The 18,947-nt window shown below is 47.3% G+C and overlaps 1 long non-coding RNA gene across 1 annotated transcript in view; it reads left to right on the forward strand.

Moving 5' to 3' along the window:
• Positions 1-18,947, forward strand: part of LOC309626629 — a 47,613-nt gene that overhangs the window by 26,017 nt on the left and 2,649 nt on the right. Inside the window, exons 4-7 of the long non-coding RNA XR_014243327.1 lie at positions 231-443; positions 4,865-9,580; positions 13,593-13,652; positions 17,733-18,670. This is a non-coding gene — a long non-coding RNA (uncharacterized lncRNA). The remainder of the gene's footprint in view (positions 1-230; positions 444-4,864; positions 9,581-13,592; positions 13,653-17,732; positions 18,671-18,947) is intronic.

Raw genomic sequence — 18,947 nt, forward strand, 5'->3', positions numbered from 1 at the left:
CAGGGGCTCTGCTCTTTGGCCCTGAAGAGATGCATGCAGTCTACATGGCTCGCTGGCCTCTGTGGGTGGGGCTGGGGTAGCCCCAGGCAGGCCCCCAGGAAGCTGAGGGGAGCTCCTGGAGCGGGTGGGAGGGCGCCTCCAGTCCCAGGGCGGGCTTGCTGGGATGGGGAAACGTGGCCTGGCAGACAGATCGGAAATTGCTCTCCCACCTCCACCTTATCTCATTTCAGGCCTTGGACGGAGACCTCTGCTGTCCCCAGGCTCACGGATCACGACATGTGTCTTCGAAGGGGGTGCTTCCGCTGGCCTGCAGGCCGGAGGACAGGGCCCCCACTCTGCTCCACCCGGGCCTCCTGCCTTTGCTTCTCCAGTCCCTAGTGTCGGTGGTGGAGAAAATCCTCCCGCCATCACCCTTCATCGCTCCGGCTACACAGCGACACCTGGTGGGTCTTGGGCGCCATTACAAGGAGACCCCAGAGGCCCTTTATGGGCCGAGTCCCTGTTTCCAGCATCCCACAGGGCATCTGAGCACGGGGGTGGGGTCTGAGTCCATTCCTACAAGGGGTTGCAACCCACCATTTTACACCAGCCCAGGGTCCCAGGCACTGGGGACCACTGGAGACAAGGAGATGAGTCTTGGAAGGATTCAACGCCCCATCGCACAAGGATTTTTTGGGGCCTGGCCAGGTCATGATGTAGTGGCACTTGGCCACTAGGGTTAGATGAGGCTTCCAGAAAGGTCTCAGAGGGAGTGGGCCTGGAGTAAGCCCTCAGCTCCAGCGCTTGGGGGTGTTTGGGGGCAAAGCAGATTCTGCTACCCTCAGGGGTGAGTTGGAATCCGTGCCAGGCCCTGAGCCAGAATTAACAGACCCCAGTGGGGACATGCTGGCTGATCTGATTCCACACAGTTTCTCTGGCAGCACCCCCCATGCCGAGGGGCTGTGCTTTTAGAGCCACAGAATGAATGGGAAGGGCTTTGAGCATCCTGTTGTCTACCTCGTATTTTTCACATGACTTAGGCAAGCTCACAGGGCTACTGAATGGAGAATGGCCCTTATGGCACCTCCCTGGAGGGCATGCAGCGGCAGGTCACGTCCTGTGGACTATGCCAAGCTGGGAACCAAGTTTGTTCTCCCACACAGCACTGTCCGGTGTCTGAATGCGGGGTCTTCCATTTCTGATGATTCTCTCAGGTGGTCGTGGGCAGTCTTGCCTGTCTCTCTTCCTCAGTTTCTCGGGGTTGAGGAGTGCTGGATTTAGACTGCCGGGTTAGAATCCAGTTTTACAGTATTACCGTGTGACCTTGTTTCCCAAACCTCTCTGTGCCTCAGTTGCCTCATCTGTATAATGGTTATACAGGTATCTCCCACTTTTTGAAAGTTTGCTTTATGCCACTTCGCTTTTACAAAAGACCTACATTAGTACCTGTTTTTGCTAACTGAAATCCAAAGAGGATTTTTGCTTTTATGAAAAAAAGGCGTAAAGTGAAGATAGCGTTCAGCGTTAGTTTTGCAGCAAGCAGTATAGAGGCAGCGTGCACCCCAAGCAATGAGGGTGGCCCCACCAAGCTCCTTCCCAGGAATTACAGTCAGCATCTCAGCATCATGTTACCATAGCTTTGAACTGTGTCTGAGCATCTGTGCTTCAGCTCCTAAGGTAACTCCTTTGCTTATGCCATTTCAGCTTACAAAAGCTTTCGTAGGAACTCTCTGTTGTCAGATATCAGGGGAAACCTGTAATGTTGCCTATTTCGCAGTGTTGTTATGAGGACTCAGTGAGTTAAGGTATGGAAAGCGCTTAGAATAGCCTGGCATGTGGTAACTGCTGAGAACTCTTGGCTAAGAATTATTTCTTCACCACCACATGGGGCCTTCTGGTGGGGGTGGAGAGGAGTGTCCCTCAGTCAGCTCTGGCTGTCATAACAAAATACCATAGACTGAGTGGCTTAAACAGCAGACATTTATTTTCTCACTGTTCTGGAGGCTGCAAGTCTGAGATTAGGGCTCCAGCATGGTCAGGTTCTGGTGAGGGCCCTCTTCCTTGTGAGCAAACGGCTGCCTGCTAGCTTTGTGCTCATGTAGCCTTTCCTTGGAGCCCGTGCTTGCAGAGAGATTTAGCTTTTCCTCTTCTTAAAAGGACACCAAGTCTATTGGTCAGGACCCCACCCTTACCATCTCATTTAATCTTAATTGCTTCCTAAAAGCCTTGTCTCCAAATATAGTCATATTGGGGGTTAGGGCTTCAGCATACGAACTTTGAGAGGAAACAGCTCAGTCCATAGCAAAGCTGTGCATTACAGATTCCACTTGCCTGTTTTCCTGGGTGCTATGTGACTTGGGGCAAGGACATCCTTTTTCAAAACTGCTGTCAAGCTTTGGGCTTGAAAAACATGCATGATGGCACTGGGTCATGGGTTAGGTTAGAAGAGTGCCGCTCCGTAAGGCTGAAGCTAAGGGACTGTCAAAGCACATGGCAGGAGAGATATGTGGGGCGGTTCTGACGTTTGTTGCCTTGGGCTGGAGGTTTAAGCTGGCAGATTCTACCCCTCCATATACTCAATACCCCCTCGCATAGCCCTACTGCTGAAGGGCTGTATTAGTTAGGACTGGTTCAGTTGTAAGTTACAGAAACCCAAATTAAACTAGCTTAAGCAAAAAGAGAATTAACTCACAACTGGGCATCACGTCAGGCACAGTTTGATCCAGGGATTCAAACAATGTTATCAAGGCTTTATCTGTCTCTTGGGCTCTCAGCTTTGTTGTGCTCTGTATCCTGGCTTTATTCTATAGATGGGCTTTCTTCTTGTGTCAGGAAGATGACAGCTGGTAGCCTTAGACTCACACCTTTCTAGCCTAATAAGTCCCTTTAAACATCATTTCTGTCTTCCATATCCCAGGGAAGAGTCTTAACTGGCTCACACAGGAGCATGTCCATTAATGAACCAATCAACATAGGGAGGGTCCTCTGCCTGGGACACTCGCCCACCCTTACACTCTTGGAATAAGATAGGGCATCATATTGACAGCCGTATCAGTACCACCAGGGGAAGGAGAGAGGCTCACAGGGAAACTAGAGGAAGAAGGAGGGGAAGTGAGTTGGGTATGCAAAGCCATGGCTGCCACACTCTTCCAAGGGGGACTTGCCTAGGCTCTCATCTTCAAGTCAGAGTGTCAGTGCAAGAGTGTTAAAACTTACCAAGTCCACCCCACTTCACTAGACAAAGAAGAGAGCTGAGGCCACAATAAATGCCTTGCTCAAAGTCATCCTCTAGTCTCCCGCAGAGGCATGACATCATTCCTGGCTCCAGATCTAATTATTCCAGTCAAGAGCCAAGTGCAGTGGCCAAAGGGTTGTCTGAGACTCGCCTCTTCTCCCAGAGGGACTCAGCTGAGAGCCAAGAGGTGAAGGGGGTTTTGCAGGGGGCTCCTCACTGATCAGCCCAAGGCATTTGTCTCCCCTGCTCCTTGCCCTTCTCAGCATTACAGGCCAGGAGTCCCCCACCCCTTCTCCGCCTGCCTGCCAAGGAGACTGCAAATGGCTCTCAGGGCCCAAGAAGGTGTGGCTGGGATACTGGCTAAGAATGGGGGGAGGTTACAAAACAGGGAGATGGATCTCCACGTGTGGGAGTGATTCATCTGAGGGTTGGAAAGTCATGCAAACCTTTAGAGGGGGGTGCAGTGGGCTTGGAAAAGCCAAGTAAATTCTGATCAATGTGGGATTTTCAACCAAAATCATTTTCCGGTGCTGTCTTCATCAGGGGTCCTCTCAGGGCAGGATGTGAAGTTGGGAGAGGAACCAGGAAGGAAGGCAGCTACCCCTCCTTCTGGCCACATGATCTCAATTTTTCTCTTTATCTCTGTGCACATGGCCACCCAGACCCTCTTTCCCATGTCCTCCATATAACCACCCACTCCTGCCATACCCATGTCATTCCCATCCCTCCCCTAGGGCATTGCCCCGCTTTTCTCTAGTTCCAGAAATTCTCCCGTATCTGCAGACCTGGCTCAGGTTGTGCCTTCTCTAGATTCTGCCTTGATTCTCTAACCCAGTAGCTCTCTAACTATGTCTGGCGACATTTTGGTCGTTGCCGATGCTGGGGGTGTAATGGCATCTGATGGGTGGAAGCCAGGGATGCTGCTAAACATCTCAGTCCGCCCAGGACAGCCCCCGCAACAAAGAGTTATCTAGCCCATAATATGAATTGTGCTGAGGTTGAGAAACACTGCAGCTCAGAGGGCCTGGGGCCATGCTCCTCAGATTTGACTCAGTTCCCTCAGGCTGAGCCTCCTCCCCCAGGAAAGCCAGTTTGCCAGGGTTCAAATCCCAGCCCCCCCGGCTCACTTGCTGTGCAACCTTGGGCAAGTAACTCAACCTCTCTGGGCCTCTGTTTCTCATCTGTAAAATGGGGCTTATAAGAGCATCTACCTCATAGTGTTGTGAAGATTAGATGACTTTATATATATATATATATATATATAGAGAGAGAGAGAGAGAGAGAGAGAGAGAGAGAAAGAGAAAGAGAGAGCCTGACTCTGAGAAAGCATTCACTATACACCAGGGATGATTACTCTAATCAGTGGTCCTCTGGCTTGAATCTCCCCTAGGGAGAGTTTTGGAAATCTGTGTGTGCTTCTGGTGGCGGTGGTGGAGGTGAGGGGATGCTGTCTTGTACTGTATAGTCTTGCCTGAGCATTTACATATTGAAATACTTGTTGTTTTATTAGAAACTATTTTTTTCCTTTCTAATACAGTTAGGGCATCAGATTGACTGATAATATATATTATGCCTGTAGGTAGGTTATATTATCAACAAATTTACTTTCAGGTTATTAAAGTATTATAAAATATTTGTAAATGTTTGCAGGCTTGTTGTTGGGCCTCAGAAGTTTGAGAGCCACAGTTCCAGAGGACTGAGCTCACACGGTCGCTTGTGACTTTTGAGCGAGCCCCCTGCCACCCCTAAACTGAAGACTTGGCAAAAAGGCGTGCATTTAAGCAACTGTCCCCGGCTCTCCCCACGACGCACACCCAGGATAAACCCAGTCCAACGCTGCTCTCTCCCCACGCCCACCTGCCCTGCGAGTACAGGCCCAAAGGGGTAGAACTCAATTACGGGTGCACGCAGAGCCAGGCCTGGCTTCCGCTAGCAGAGGCAGGCACCCAGCTCTGCCTGCTGCTTGATCCAGAAAAAGTCCAAGTGTTCGGAGGACGGTGTTGCTTCCTACCACACCGTCCGGTCCACTCAGCCCTGGAATCCAGCCCCTCCCTTCCCCCCCAAAAACACAACCTGGGCTCCTTCTGTCAGGTGTGTCCTTGTTACAAAATGATCCTTGTAAGAAAAAATGGATGAAGACATAGAATAGAAATCCCACCTACTCCTGTTATCCAGAGATAGTCTCTGCTAATATTTTGATTTTTTTTCTTGGAAATCACACCTCTGTATTTTATTTTTTAACAACCCATTTGCACATGCTGTTTTGTAACCTGCTTCTTTTTTTTTTCCACTCCACTGTATATCTTGAACATCTTTCCAGGTCATTAAATATTCTTCTACCAAGAAATGTCAATGGCTGCTCAGTATTCCATAAATAAACCATTATTTATTTAACCAGTCTGTTGATTGCTGGACATTCTGTACCTCATTCTTGACCTTGCTTGAATGCTGGCTCTGCTCTTAATGGCTGTGTGATATCAGGAAAATCATCTCCTCTTTCTGAGCCTCGGTTTGCTCATCTGTCCATTGAATCGTCTAGTGCCCCAGTGCCCTTGGGCTTTGCTTTGAAGATCCCCGAGCTGGTATATGATGCAGCAGTGGGCACGGTGCCTGGGACACGTTCCCCAAAGCGTGTTCTCAGTGTGAATCCTCATCCTTTTCTCTGCTGTACCTTCTGCTGCTTATTCTGGAACTCCCAGTTCATCTTGGCCACCCTGAAGGATTGTCCCAGGGTCTTCCTGCAACTGTCATTCTCAGTGTCTCTGGCTCCTGGCTGCAGGAACAAGAATTTGTCATGGACCCTGCACTGGAAACTAGCACCCACTGGGGACTGGACTCATGACTAGGCCAACTTCTTCCACGGCTAACCCTGGATTTCAGATCAGATCTCTTAGGACAGAGCCTTTGGGAACTCCCATGATGCAAATTTCCCTGCCCCTCGACCTCTTCCAAGGTGATTGTAAAGATCTGCTCAGGTCCTGGGGCCCATGCCAGGCTGTGTGCGTCAACCTTGACGTCCAGCAATGTGACCCTCCTGTCTAGTGGCCACGGTCCAGGAGCCTTGTACGCCTGCCACGGGCCATTCTTTCCTGGACTGTCCCTGACGAAAGTCTGACGGTGTGGCCCTGTACCAGCTCGGAGGGAGCCTTGGCTCTCCAGCCCGGCCTCCCCATTGTCCAGTCACCAGCATGACTAACGGCAGCACCCGTTTCTAGTGCAAAAGGAAATGCCCAGGCCCACGCCGCTGGGATGAAAGAGGCCTCCAGCTGAGGTATTGGGCTGGCCAAAAAGTACCTTTGGTTTTAAAGTAAAAATAAAAGACACATTTTTCATTTTCACCAAGAACTTTATCGAACCACGTATTCAGCCTTTTGTTCCACTACCTTCTGCCATTTTTCAGGCAACTTCATAATTCCATCTTCCCAAAACTTATCTTTTTGAGCAAACAACTGTTTCAGGTGCCTTTTACAGTCTTCCAGGGAATTGAAAATTTTTCCATTAAGAGAATTTTGTAAAAACCGAAATAAATGGAAATCCAAAGGTGCAATGTCTGGTGAATACAGGGGATGAATCAGAACTTCCCAGCCAAACTGTAACAGTTTTTGCCTGGTCATCAAAGAAACTTGCAGTCTTGCAGTATCCTGATGGAAGATTATGCATTTTCTGTTGACTAATTCCGGACGATTATCGTCGAGTGCTGCTTTCAGTTGGTCTAATTGGGAGCAGTACTTGTTGGAATTAATCGTTTGGTTTTCCAGAAGGAGTTCATAATAGAGGATTCCCTTCCAATCCCACCATATACACAACATCACCTTCTTTGGATGAAGACCGGCCTTTGGTGTGGCTGGTGGTGGTTCATTTCACTTGCCCCACCATCTCTTCCATTCCACGTTATTGTACAGTATCCACTTTTCATCGCCCGTCACAATTTGTTTTAAAAACGGAACGTTTTCATTACGTTTAAGTAGAGAATCGCATGCGGAAATACAGTCAAGAAGGCTTTTTTTGGTTATGTGGAACCCAAACATCAAAGCGATTGACATATCCAAGCTGGTGCAAATGATTTTCAATGTTTGATTTGGATATTTTGAGTATGTGAGCTATCTCCCATGTGGTGTAACGTTGATTGTTCTCAATGAATGTCTCGATTTGATCACTATCAACTTCAACTGGTCTACCCAACCATGGAGCATCGTCCAGCGAGAAATCTCCAGCACGAAACTTCGCAAACCACTTTTGACACGTTCGCTCAGTCACAGCACCTTTTCCATACACTGCACAAATCTTTTTTAGCATTTTGGTTGCGTTTTTACCTTTCTTGAAACAATAAAGCATAATATGCCGAAAATGTTGCTTTTTTTCTTCCATATTAAAATGGCTACACAAAAATTCACCAATTGTGATGAGTCTTTTTTTTAAATGCAGGTTGATATGACAGTTGTCACATACAAACTAACAAAACTGTTTTGAATGAAGTTAAAGACAACTAAGTGCTACTAGAGTCACCTTACCGAAAAAACTGAACGAACCTTTTGGCCAACCCAATACCTGCTTCCAGCAACCGAATCCAGGCCCTGAATAACCTGAAGCTGAAACCTTGTGTTCGGGCCCTGCAAGCGCATGCGCACACGCAAACATTGTCCCACATCCTCCCACGCTCCCTCCCTCCCTCTCCCGAGCACGCCCACAGTCACCCACACATTTTCACACACACGTGTGCACACACAACCATCCTGTTCAGGGGCCAGACGGCAGTTAATCCGACTCAGCTCAGGTTTTTGACGTTCTGAAACAAAAGAGGAGACTAGGATTTGAGAGACCCCAGATGTCGACCGCAGTACCTCTTTACAAATCAAGACTCCGTGGGCCAGCTCTCAATCCTCCACACCCCTTGAGGGGAGGGAGAAGGGTCCTCTTGACTTACATGATAAGCATGGGGCAGGGTGGAGGTGGGGCGGGGGGGGGGGGGAGGTCAAGGTTCTGGGAGAGGTGGGAGGGGTCATGGGAGAGAGGCCCCAGGACAGGGATGCAGAATTGCAGATGGGCCTCCAAGTATTGAGAGGATCTCGGCCTCCAGTGAGTCCCAAAACAATATGGAGTCAGTGTAGAAACCTTTAACATTGCATTTAACTCAACTCAGCTTAGTGAGGGTCTGCTATGTGCCAGTCACTGTCAAAGGATGCTAAAGAGAGGAAAAAAAAAAATCCCATTGTTCCATCCTCCCCAGGGAAGTGCTGCCGCCCTCTGGGGGCACATTTCTCCCACTTTCTTTCTGAGAAGGGGCCTTCTTAAATGTGATGGCCAGCACAACTCTATCACTTTGGGGGGATTTCCATCAGCGTGATAGAGGGGCAGGAGAGCCAGCCAGGGAAGCTCTGGGTCAGTGGAAAGCACGGTGTGACTCTGCCATAAACGACTCACCCGTGAGGGCCAGGGATTGGTGCTGGGCTCTGCCCCTTTAACTAACTGGCCTGGGCTGTTGCAGTTTTGTTGTTGTTCTTGTGAATATTTTAAAACTGTTTGTCACTCTCTTCTTATAGCACAATCGTTCTCCACCTGGCATGATTTTGTCCTTCAGGGACTTGTGGCGATGTTGGGGACATTTTTGGTTGACACGAATAGAGGGAGTGCTACTGGCATCTAGTGGGCAGAAGGATGCTGGTAAACATTGTGCAATGCACAGGACAGCTCCCTGCAACAAAGAATTAACTGACCCCAAATGTCATTTGTGCTGAGGTGGAGAAGCCCTGTGGTGGCTCATCAGTTCCCGCCACTATCACTGTGAGTCCTCTAATAGCATCTCTCCCCATTTCTAATGTGGGATTTCCAATCCATCGTGGACTGGGAAACTGGTTAATCAAGCTTGCTAGGACTGCTTCCTAAATAAGAGTGAAGAAGTGTGGAATCCAGCCCCATGGACTACTCATGGAACCAGTGCATGAGCTTTGTGAGCCTGACTTAAGCTTGACCGGGCCTCAGGAACTGGCCTCAGGACTCAGTGGCTCTAGTGAAGATGGGAGGTGCCAGTGACAATGGTCCTGGCCTTCAAGACGGGTGTCCATTCACAGAGAACATTCATCAGGGCTCTCTGGTGCCCGAAGGGTGGCTTCCTCCCACCTGTTTGGACCCTGGCCCACTCCTCTTCGGTTTTTGCCTGCTCTATTTGACCACTGGATCCTGGCATCTTTGGCTTCTGCTCCCAGTGTTCCAATCCATGTCCGTCTCCTGATCTTCACTCTGCTCTATGATTTGTCTCCTCCTGGCCTTGCCCTGCAGTGGGGCAGATAGAACAAGAGGCACTCTTTCTTCCTTCTGGGTTTTCCATAGCGTTCTGCGAGGGCAAGAGAACACACTCATGACCTCTGGGTAAGTGAGGCTTTACCATATTTGGTTTGGGAATGTACCATATATATGATGCGCCAACACTCTGTTCACTCCATTCCAAATTTTTTAGGACTGCTTTCGTTGTGAGGGATGGAAATGAACTCTAGCTGAGCTAAGCAAAACAGGAAATCTATTGGAAAGACCCCAAAGGTATCTCAAGAATTCCAGGGTAGGCCTGCTGTTAGGCCTCAGGGATGCACTGAAACCAGGGACGGGGCAGTGTGGAAGCACAGAGAGTCTTTCCTCCCCTCTCTGCCCTCTGCTTCCTGCTTCTCCCTCCCCATCTGTACAGAACTTGGGAGGAAAAAATTTCCAATGAAAACAATGGCAGCTGGGTTAACAAGTCCTCTATTCAAAGGAGCAACCGGTCTGGGCTGGAACCTCTTGGTTCTGATTCAAAACTCCTGGGGAAGGACTTGGATTGTAGGTATGCAAATAAAACACTAGGTATCCATGGTAACGTTTATATTGATGCCAAGACAGGACACTGAAAGAGAGCTTGTCAAAGATGCAGAGGGAGTGCTCCTATTTGGGGCGATGAGCTGTGAATGGCTGGGTTGGGTCGAAATGAAAGCAGAGACACTCAGTACTGCAAGTCTGGGTTGGGGAGGGCCTGGCTTAATTCTACTCAATCCAATATGCTTTTAGGAGAAATTACTATAGCTTCAATCCCCAGGGAGCTCCCCCTCTGATGAGAAAGTCAGACAGACACACAGACAGAAAACTACATACCGAGTTGCGATGTCCAGAACAGCGGTGTAGACAGAGTGCCCTGTGCACGCTAGAGACCACCTGCGTTCCTTGGCTGTGGCCCCTTCCTCTGTCTTCAGATCACATCATTCCAACCGCTCCAGGTCAGGTTAGCCAGGAAAAGCTACACAAGGAAACGACGTTTGAACCGAACCTTGAAGGATGAAGGAAGCATCTGGTTGGCAGAAGCAGTGAAGAAACCCATGACTGAGCTTGTGGAAAGCCTTGGAGTCCTGGGTGATTCCAAATGCTCCTTTTCTTACAGTCCTCTCTCTTTCAGTCCCCATGTTACCGACCAGGGTTCTTGGCCTTCCCCAATCGATAGAAATTGACTAGAGGCCAGAAAAGAAATTCAGGCAAGGCTTTATTGGGGCCCCTCCTGAAGCAGGGGGGAGCGAGAACAAACAACAGGTTCCCTTGCTTGCTCGCTTGCTGAGGGGGGCAAGCTTGTTCCTTACATGGGGCGGGGGTAGGGGTGTGTCGAGGGGTCAGGCTGGAGGGGTGGCTTAGGGGTTTTGCCCACCCCTCTGTTGGTGTTGAGTGCAGGGGGCATGCTCAGTACCCTGCTTTTGCTCCTGACACCCAGTTTTTGCTCCCGGCTCTTCAGAAGTGGCAGTTGGGTTTTTTGGTCTCTTTGTATCTTTTGGGTCCAGAATTTGCCCCAAGTGTGTGCAGGCACGCAGTTATTTTTAGTCCCATACAGTTTCTTTGTATTTTGTAGCTGGAGGTGAGGAGAGGTGTGTCCAGGGGCCAGCACTGCAGCACTGCAGCAAAGGGTCCCAGGTCCCAGCCTGTCTCACCCATAGTAATTTTCTATCACTTCTGTAACAAATGACCACCGACTTAGTGGCTTAACACAACACAAACTTATTCTCTTAATTTTCTGGAGTCCAGCAGTCTGAAATGAGTTTTAAGAGGCTAAAATCAAGAGGAAGAATCCATTTGGCCAGGGGAGAATCAGTGCCTTTGCCTTTTCCAGCTTCTAGAGACCACCTGCATTCCTTGGCTCACGGCCCCTTCCTCTGTCTTCAAAGCACATCCCTCCAACCTCTGCTTCCATCATCCCATCTCTGTCTTCAGCCTTTGACCTTCTTGACTCCCTCTTAGAAGGACCCTTGTGATTACATAGGGCCCGCCTGAATCATCCAGGATAATCTTCTCATCTCAAGATCCTTAATCACACCAGCAGAATCCCTTTTGCTACATAAGGTAACCTATTCACAGGTTCCAAGGATTAGGATATGGACACCTTTGGGGAGGCCATTATTTGGCCTACCACAGCTTCCTTCCCCACCCTTCTCACTCTCCTCTAATGTGATTGGGTAGTCTGGGGAGGGCATGACACTGCTGGGATGGGCAGCGGTCAGCTGTGGTGCGGGAGCAGCTCCAGTTTGGGCTGCGCTGGATTAAGCAGACCGAGCAGGCCTTCTTCCGTGGCCAGGCCCAGCCAGGCCCTTGCTCCCTGGGTTCCAGTTTCTCTCTGGAGGTTTCATCAGGATTGTGTAGGGTCTAGATTTGAGGAGGGGAGTTGGAGGTCCTGCCAATTCTGCATCCAGCTGTGCATTAATAAAGTTGAGTGCAGGTCCCTGCTTAGCTCCTTCCAGCCTGTTCTTGATGGGCCAAGAGCCCAAGGGGAGGAGAAGTGAATGTAGACTTCCCCAGGCCTGCTGTTATCATGTGCTCATGAGAACCCCAAAGACGCTGGGTGGTGTGAGAAAGAAGTATGATGCCCAGAGCAAGGAGGGTAAACGTCCCCATCGTCTCCACAATGTGGAGACACAGTGGAGTTTTGTGTTCCATACTGGGGCTGCATTTCGAAAAAGACATTAGAGCAGATCCTGGGAGTATGTCCAGGAGGAAAGGATTAGAAACATGTCAGTGATGAGCAATTATAGGAAGTAGGAGAATTACCATTTGTTGAGTGTCTCATTGTTAAGATATTTTGCATGGAGATGCTCTAATCACTCCAGAAACCCTTGAGAAAAGCACATTTATCCTCTTTAAGAAACAAGCAAACAGGAACTTAGATTACTTAAGGATATCCCCTAGAGTCACACAGGAAAGGAAGGGGTGGGGTTGGACTCGGAGTTGGGGGTCTATCTGACCCCCCCACCTCAAGTCAAGGTGTCAGCCTTGCTCCATTGTTGCTTCTCTATAAAAGAATTTTGTCTGGAGAAAGCTTTTGAAGCAACTGCTAGTTGCCTACCCAATGCCCATTCTCACTTTTTTTTTTTTTTTTTTTTTTTTTTTTACCAATAGCACCATCATTTTACTTGAGGCAGCAGCAAGTCCAGATTTCAACAGATAAACAAAAGATATCCTATACTTGTTCACAACTAGCGTAGTCCATGCAACACAATTTTGGCCGATGTGACAAAAGCAGAAGTCTGCTGGGTATTTCTGGGAAAGTTTTGTTTTCTTGTTGCTTTCCTTTTTTTTCCTTCCTGCTTGGAATGTGGATTGGGCTCTGGAGACGGAGCAGGCATCTTGCAACTCTGAGGCAACCGCGAGGATGAAAGCTACTTATTAAGGGTGGTGGAGTAGAGGGATAGAATGGGGACACTGAGAACCTCACAGAGTTGTTACACCAGCTCTGGACCGCCCAGCCCTATTGTAATGTGAAGAAATATCTCTCTCTGCATTTGTTCGGTTAAGCCGCTGTAGTCTGGTTTCTGTTTCATGCAGTTGAACTCCATCCCTGTTAGTAAAAAGGACACTGCAGCTCTCCTTACGTGCCTGAAGGACTGTCTTTGGAAGTGGGTTTGGACTTTTCCTGTGTTGCTAGGGACTGTGGAAGGTTCAGAGAAACAGAAACTGGCTCAGTACGATGGAGAAAGAATCTTCGAGCTATGCCGTTTGTTCTTGGCCTCAGTGGAAAAGTTGACAGGGAGTTGGGGCAGTCCTCACCCTTGGGAGTTTCAGAAGAAACTGGATGGCTCTAAGCTGGGCCGACTGAAGGAACAATGTTTGGATCAGATAAGGGCTGAACTAGATGAGGTCTACATATCTGAGCATGTGAGAGGCTCAGCTATACCATCACATGACCCTCCTAATTACGAGTCTTTGCAGGATTGTGCAGTGGGCCTTTTTCCACATGCACAGGTAAGGGAATAAGCCTCCCTTGATAAAACAACTCCAAGCACTGGATTAGCCTTGGAAGGAGAATTGCAGAGGTTGGCTGTGATTAGATGGCTGGATTAGATAATCTGGTTATGCTGACTTTGTGTTTTACCTTTCCCTCCAGGTCTCCCACTTCATATCATGTTGTCTCCAGAGAGGTGTATCACTCAAAAGTTTCTCAGTTGTAAGTGGCATAAAATCCCAAAAAGGGAATTTCTTGACTCAATTAACTAAAAGTCTTAGGGGCTGGGCTTCCCTGGTGGCTCAGTGATTAAGAATCCGCCTGCCAATGCAGGGGACAAGGGTTCGAGCCCTGGTCCGGGAAGATCCCACATGCCGCGGAGCAACTAAGCCCGTGCGCCACAACTACTGAGCCTGTGCTCTAGACACCGTGAGCCACAACTACTGAGCCCACGTGCCACAACTACTGAAGCCCGTGCGCCTAGAGCCCGTGCTCCTCAACAAGAGAAGCCACCGCAATGAGAAGCCCGCACACCGCAATGAAGAGTAGTCCCCACTCGCCGCAACCAGAGAAAGCCCACACGCAGCAACGAAGACCCAACGCAGCCAAAAATAAAATTAAAATTAAAAAAAAAAAAGAAGTCTTAGGGGTTGCTGTTTTCAGGTGTGACTGGATCAGGTGCACAGATGATGTTATCAGGAGTCTGTTCCTTCCTTCTCTCCCTGCTGCTTATCCCTGAGCAGGCTTCATTCTCAAGCAGTTTTTGCCTGGTGGTGGCCAGATAGTTATCAGCAACCTCAGACTTACATCATAGCAACCCATGCAGTGAGATAGTACTATTTCTCCAGTCAGCAAAAATGCTGAGGAGGTCTGTCATTGGCCCAGCTTAGGTCACATGCCCACTTCTGACCAATCATGGTGATCAAGGACACTCAGTGCTCTCATTGGTTAGCCCGGAGTCATGTGCTCCCCCATGGAGCCTGGCTGACCACTCAGTCCTTCATGAACTGAGAGAGGGGATGCAGTTCCACCAGGAAGAAGAATTAGATGCTGGACTGGCTAAAACAACAGACACTGTCTCTACTTAAGGGTTGCTGCTCCCCGTTTCACTCTCTGGCTGAAGAGAGTGCCCATTTACATGGTCAAAACCATCTAAGTCTTTCCAAGACTGTTCCATGTCTAAGGGAGAAAAGGGGGACCTTTTTAGGACTCTTTAGAAAGCATAAACTCAGTTTGGCTTACCAAGTAAAAGCTTATGACTTCAGTATTCAATTCAACTGGGATTGGCTACTGCTTTGCAAGATCCTTACCTGGCTTCCTTTGCTCTTATTCTTCACCTGCTGCTACCTAGAGGGCACTGATCCAAAATAAAGGGGCTAGAACTTTTGCCATCTGGATTTGTTGTGACTCAGCCAAGAAGCCTTCTAACACTGCCATCCACTTCAAGCCCACTCACCAGGTTCTGGAGACCACTACCTCTCTATTCCCTTCACGGAGAAGGACAGAGTTGTCTATATATGCTAGTTCGACTTCCCTCACCAACTAGCCATTCTGTTTTTATTTACTTACATTTATTATTTTAATCAAAGTAATAGGTGTATGTGTTCTAAAAAATCAAATGTACTAGAAGGCTTATAATGTAACTTCCCTACCCCAATTTCTCCTCCCCAGAGGCAACTGCATTTAACTTTTTAAGCTAATTACCTCCAGATTTCTAAGTATTAGAAATTTTATCATACGTATATAATTTTAGATATTATCAAATGGTTTCCTATTAGTGGAATCTTAGGATTTAGCTCTCTAACCACATCCCCTATTCCTCATCCAAACACATTTCCTATATACCTGTCCTTTTTTGGTTAAACCATTATTTAGTGTTTAGATTATTATGTGTATGTAAAACTTGTTCATAGATGAGCCCTAGAGTGTACTATGGTTACATTTCCTCTCTTATACTACTTGGAGTTACTAATTTTTCCTCTCTCCCTCCCTCTTCCTTCCCTCCCTCCCTTCCTTCTTTCCTTCCTTCCTCCCTCTCCCTCCCTCCCGCCTTCTTTCTCCCTCTCTCTCTCTCTTTCCTTCCTTCCTTCCTATCCTCCTTCCTTACTTCCCTCCTTCCTTCCTTCCATTCTTTCACCCTTCCTTCCTTCCTTTCTTTCTTTGTTTCTTTCTCTCTCTTTCTTTCTTTTTTAACATCTTTATTAGAGTATAATTGCTTTACAATGGTGTGTCAATTTCTGCTTTATAACAAAGTGAATCAGTTATACATATACATATATCCCCATATCTCTTCCCTCTTGTATCTCCCTCCCTCCCACCCTCCCTATCCCACCCCTCTAGGTGGTCACAAAGCACCGAGCTGATCTCCCTGTGCTATGCGGCTGCTTCCCACTAGCTATCTATTTTACGTTTTGTAGTGTATATATGTCCATGCCACTCTCCCACTTTGTCCCAGCTTACCCTTCCCCCTCCCCATATCCTCAAGTCCATTCCCTAGTAGGTCTGCATCTTTATTCCCGTCTTGCCCCTAGGTTCTTCTGACCATTTTCTTTTTCTTTTTTTTTTAGATTCCACATATATGTGTTAGCATATGGTATTTGTTTTTCTCTTTCTGACTTACTTCACTCTGTATGACAGTCTCTAGGTCCATCCACCTCACTACATATAACTCAGTTTCGTTCCTTTTTATGGCTGAGTAATATTCCATTGTATATATGTGCCACATCTTCTTTATCCATTCATCTGTTGATGGACACTTAGGTTGCTTATATGTCCTGGCTATTGTAAATAGAGCTGCAATAAACATTTTGGTACATGACTCTTTTTGAATTATGGTTTTCTCAGGGTATATGCCCAGTAGTGGGATTGCTGGGTCTTATGGTAGTTCTATTTTTCGTTTTTTAAGGAACCTCCATACTGTTCTCCAGAGTGGCTGTATCAATTTACATTCCCACCAACAGTGCAAGAGGGTTCCATTTTCTCCACACCCTTTCCAGCATTTATTGTTTGTAGATTTTTTGATGATGGCCATTCTGACCGGTGTGAGATGATATCTCATTGTAGTTTTGATTTGCATTTCTCTAATGATTAATGATGTTGAGCATTCTTTCATGTGTTTGTTGACAATCTGTATATCTTCTTTGGAGAAATGTCTATTTAGTTCTTCTGCCCATTTTTGGATTGGCTTGTTTGTTTTTTTGATATTGAGCTGCATGAGTTGCTTGTATGTTTTGGAGATTAGTCCTTTGTCAGTTGCTTCATTTGCAAATATTTTCTCCCATTCTGAGGGTTGTCTTTTTGTCTTGTTTATGGTTTCCTTTGCTGTGCAGAAGCTTTTAAGTTTCATTAGGTCCCATTTGTGTATTTTTGTTTTTATTTCCATTTCTCTAGGAGGTGGATCAAAAAGGATCTTGCTGTGATTTATGTCATAGAGTGTTCTGCCTATGTTTTCCTCTAAGAGTTTGATGGTGTCTGGCCATACATTTAGGTCTTTAATCCATTTTGAGTTTATTTTTGTGTATGGTGTTAGGGAGTGTTCTGATTTCATTCTTTTACATGTAGCTGTCCAGTTTTCCCAGCGCCATTTATTGAAGAGGCTGTCTTTCCTCCACTGTATATTCTTGCCTCCTGTATCAAAGATAAGGTGACCATATGTGTGTGGGTTTATCTCTGGGCTTTCTATCCTGTTCTATTGCTCTATATTTCTGTTTTTGTGCCAGCACCATACTGTCTTGATTACTGTAGCTTTGTAGTGTAGTCTGAAGTCAGGGAGCCTGATTCCTCGAGCTCTGTTTTTCTTTCTCAAGATTGCTTTGGCTATTCGGGGTCTTTTGTGTTTCCATACAAATTGTGAAATTTTTTGTTCTAGTTCTGTGAAAAATGCCAGTGGTAGTCTTTCTTTCTTTCTTTCTTTCTTTCTTCCTTCTTTCTCTCTTTCTCTCTTCCTCTCTTTCTCTTTTTCTCTCTTTCTCTCTTCTTTCCTTTCCTTTCTTGCCTCTCTCCTGGAGCCCTGTCCTACTTCTTCTTCAGACTGAACTTGTGTCTCCAGTGTCATCTTGGAGTCTTCCTTCCCTCCACTGTCCTGGGAATTCTTTCTTTCTTTCTCTCTCTCTTTTTGGTGGCACAAACCTTCCATATCTTCCTGAGAAAATGTGCATTAGAAATAAAGATTTTTGAAGTCTTGCTTGTCTGAAACATTTACATTCTCTCCGCATACTGATTGATAGTTTGGCTGGATATAGAATTCAGGTTGGACATAATTTTCTTTCAGAACTTTGAAAGCATTGCTTCTTTGTCTTCTAGCTTCCAGAAGACACTGTGTCACTGTTGAGAAGTCTGATGCCATTTAAATTCCTCGTTTTTCTCTGCAGGGCCTAGCAGAATGCCTGGGACATGGTGACATTCAGCAAACTTTGTTGGATGAACACATGCTTGTCACATCCAGGATGGTTGGTAAAGTTGTAGTACTTGACATACTGACTCAGAGTGTGTTGCTCTGCCATTATCATTGTCCACCTATGGTTTCTATCTTCTATGAGGGGTGGGGGTGCTCTCATCCTAATCTTATTCTGGAGGGACAGATTCAAAAGACTCTCACCACTGGGCTCCAGGAAGCTATCAGCCTGGTTAGTGCTGATTCCATCCCTGAAGCTGCTACAGAAAACTACTACCATCCAAACACTCTTAGATATTGTTAGTTCCCACCACTCTTCCTATTTGCAGGTGGAGGCCATTCAAGATGTCCCTGTGTGCCAGGGCTCTGGTGTTCAAGGGGGTGTGCTCCACAGGCTGCTGCTGCCAGCTGGCTCCTGACCCATCACGGTTTCCCGCACTACCTAAGCTATCCCTGTAAGTTGCCCCCTCCTCTCCATCCCCACTGCTCCTTCCTTGGTTCAGACCTTGACGTTTCTCTCCTGGAATACTGCTGTAGTCTCCTAACTCGTCTCTCTCCCTATAGGCTAACCAACCACATATGGCAGTTTTAAAACATGTCCACAAATCTTTGACATTCCTCCTTCCAAAAGGTGGAGGCTAATTGCCCCACCCCTTGAGTGTAGGCTGGTCTTACTGACTCACTTCTAACAAATAGAGTATGGCGGAAGTGACTTATGTGATTAAGTCCCTTTGGCTTCCTTTTCATCTTCTCTTGGGTGTCTGGCTCTGATGTTGGCTGCCACATTGTGAGTAGCCCCGAGGAGAGGCTCACGTGGGGAGGAACTGAGGTCTTCCGCCAAAAGCATGTGAGTGAGCCGTCTTGAAGCAAATCTTCCAGCCCCAGTCAAGCCTTCAGACAGCTTGACTGTAACCTCAGGAGAGACCCTGATCCAAGAACCACCACTTAGGCTGCTCCCAGATTCCTGACCCTCAGAAACCATGTCAAATAATAAATGTTCTTTGTTTTAAGCTGCTGAGCTTTACAGTAACATATTATGTGGCAGTAAATAACTAATACACCACTTCCCGAATTACCCTCTAAACCACTGTCAAAGTAATCTTTCAAAAATGAAAATCTGATCA

The sequence above is a fragment of the Balaenoptera borealis genome, assembly GCF_965194805.1.
Source record: "Balaenoptera borealis genome assembly, chromosome: 3".
NCBI classification, from domain to species: domain Eukaryota; kingdom Metazoa; phylum Chordata; class Mammalia; order Artiodactyla; family Balaenopteridae; genus Balaenoptera; species Balaenoptera borealis.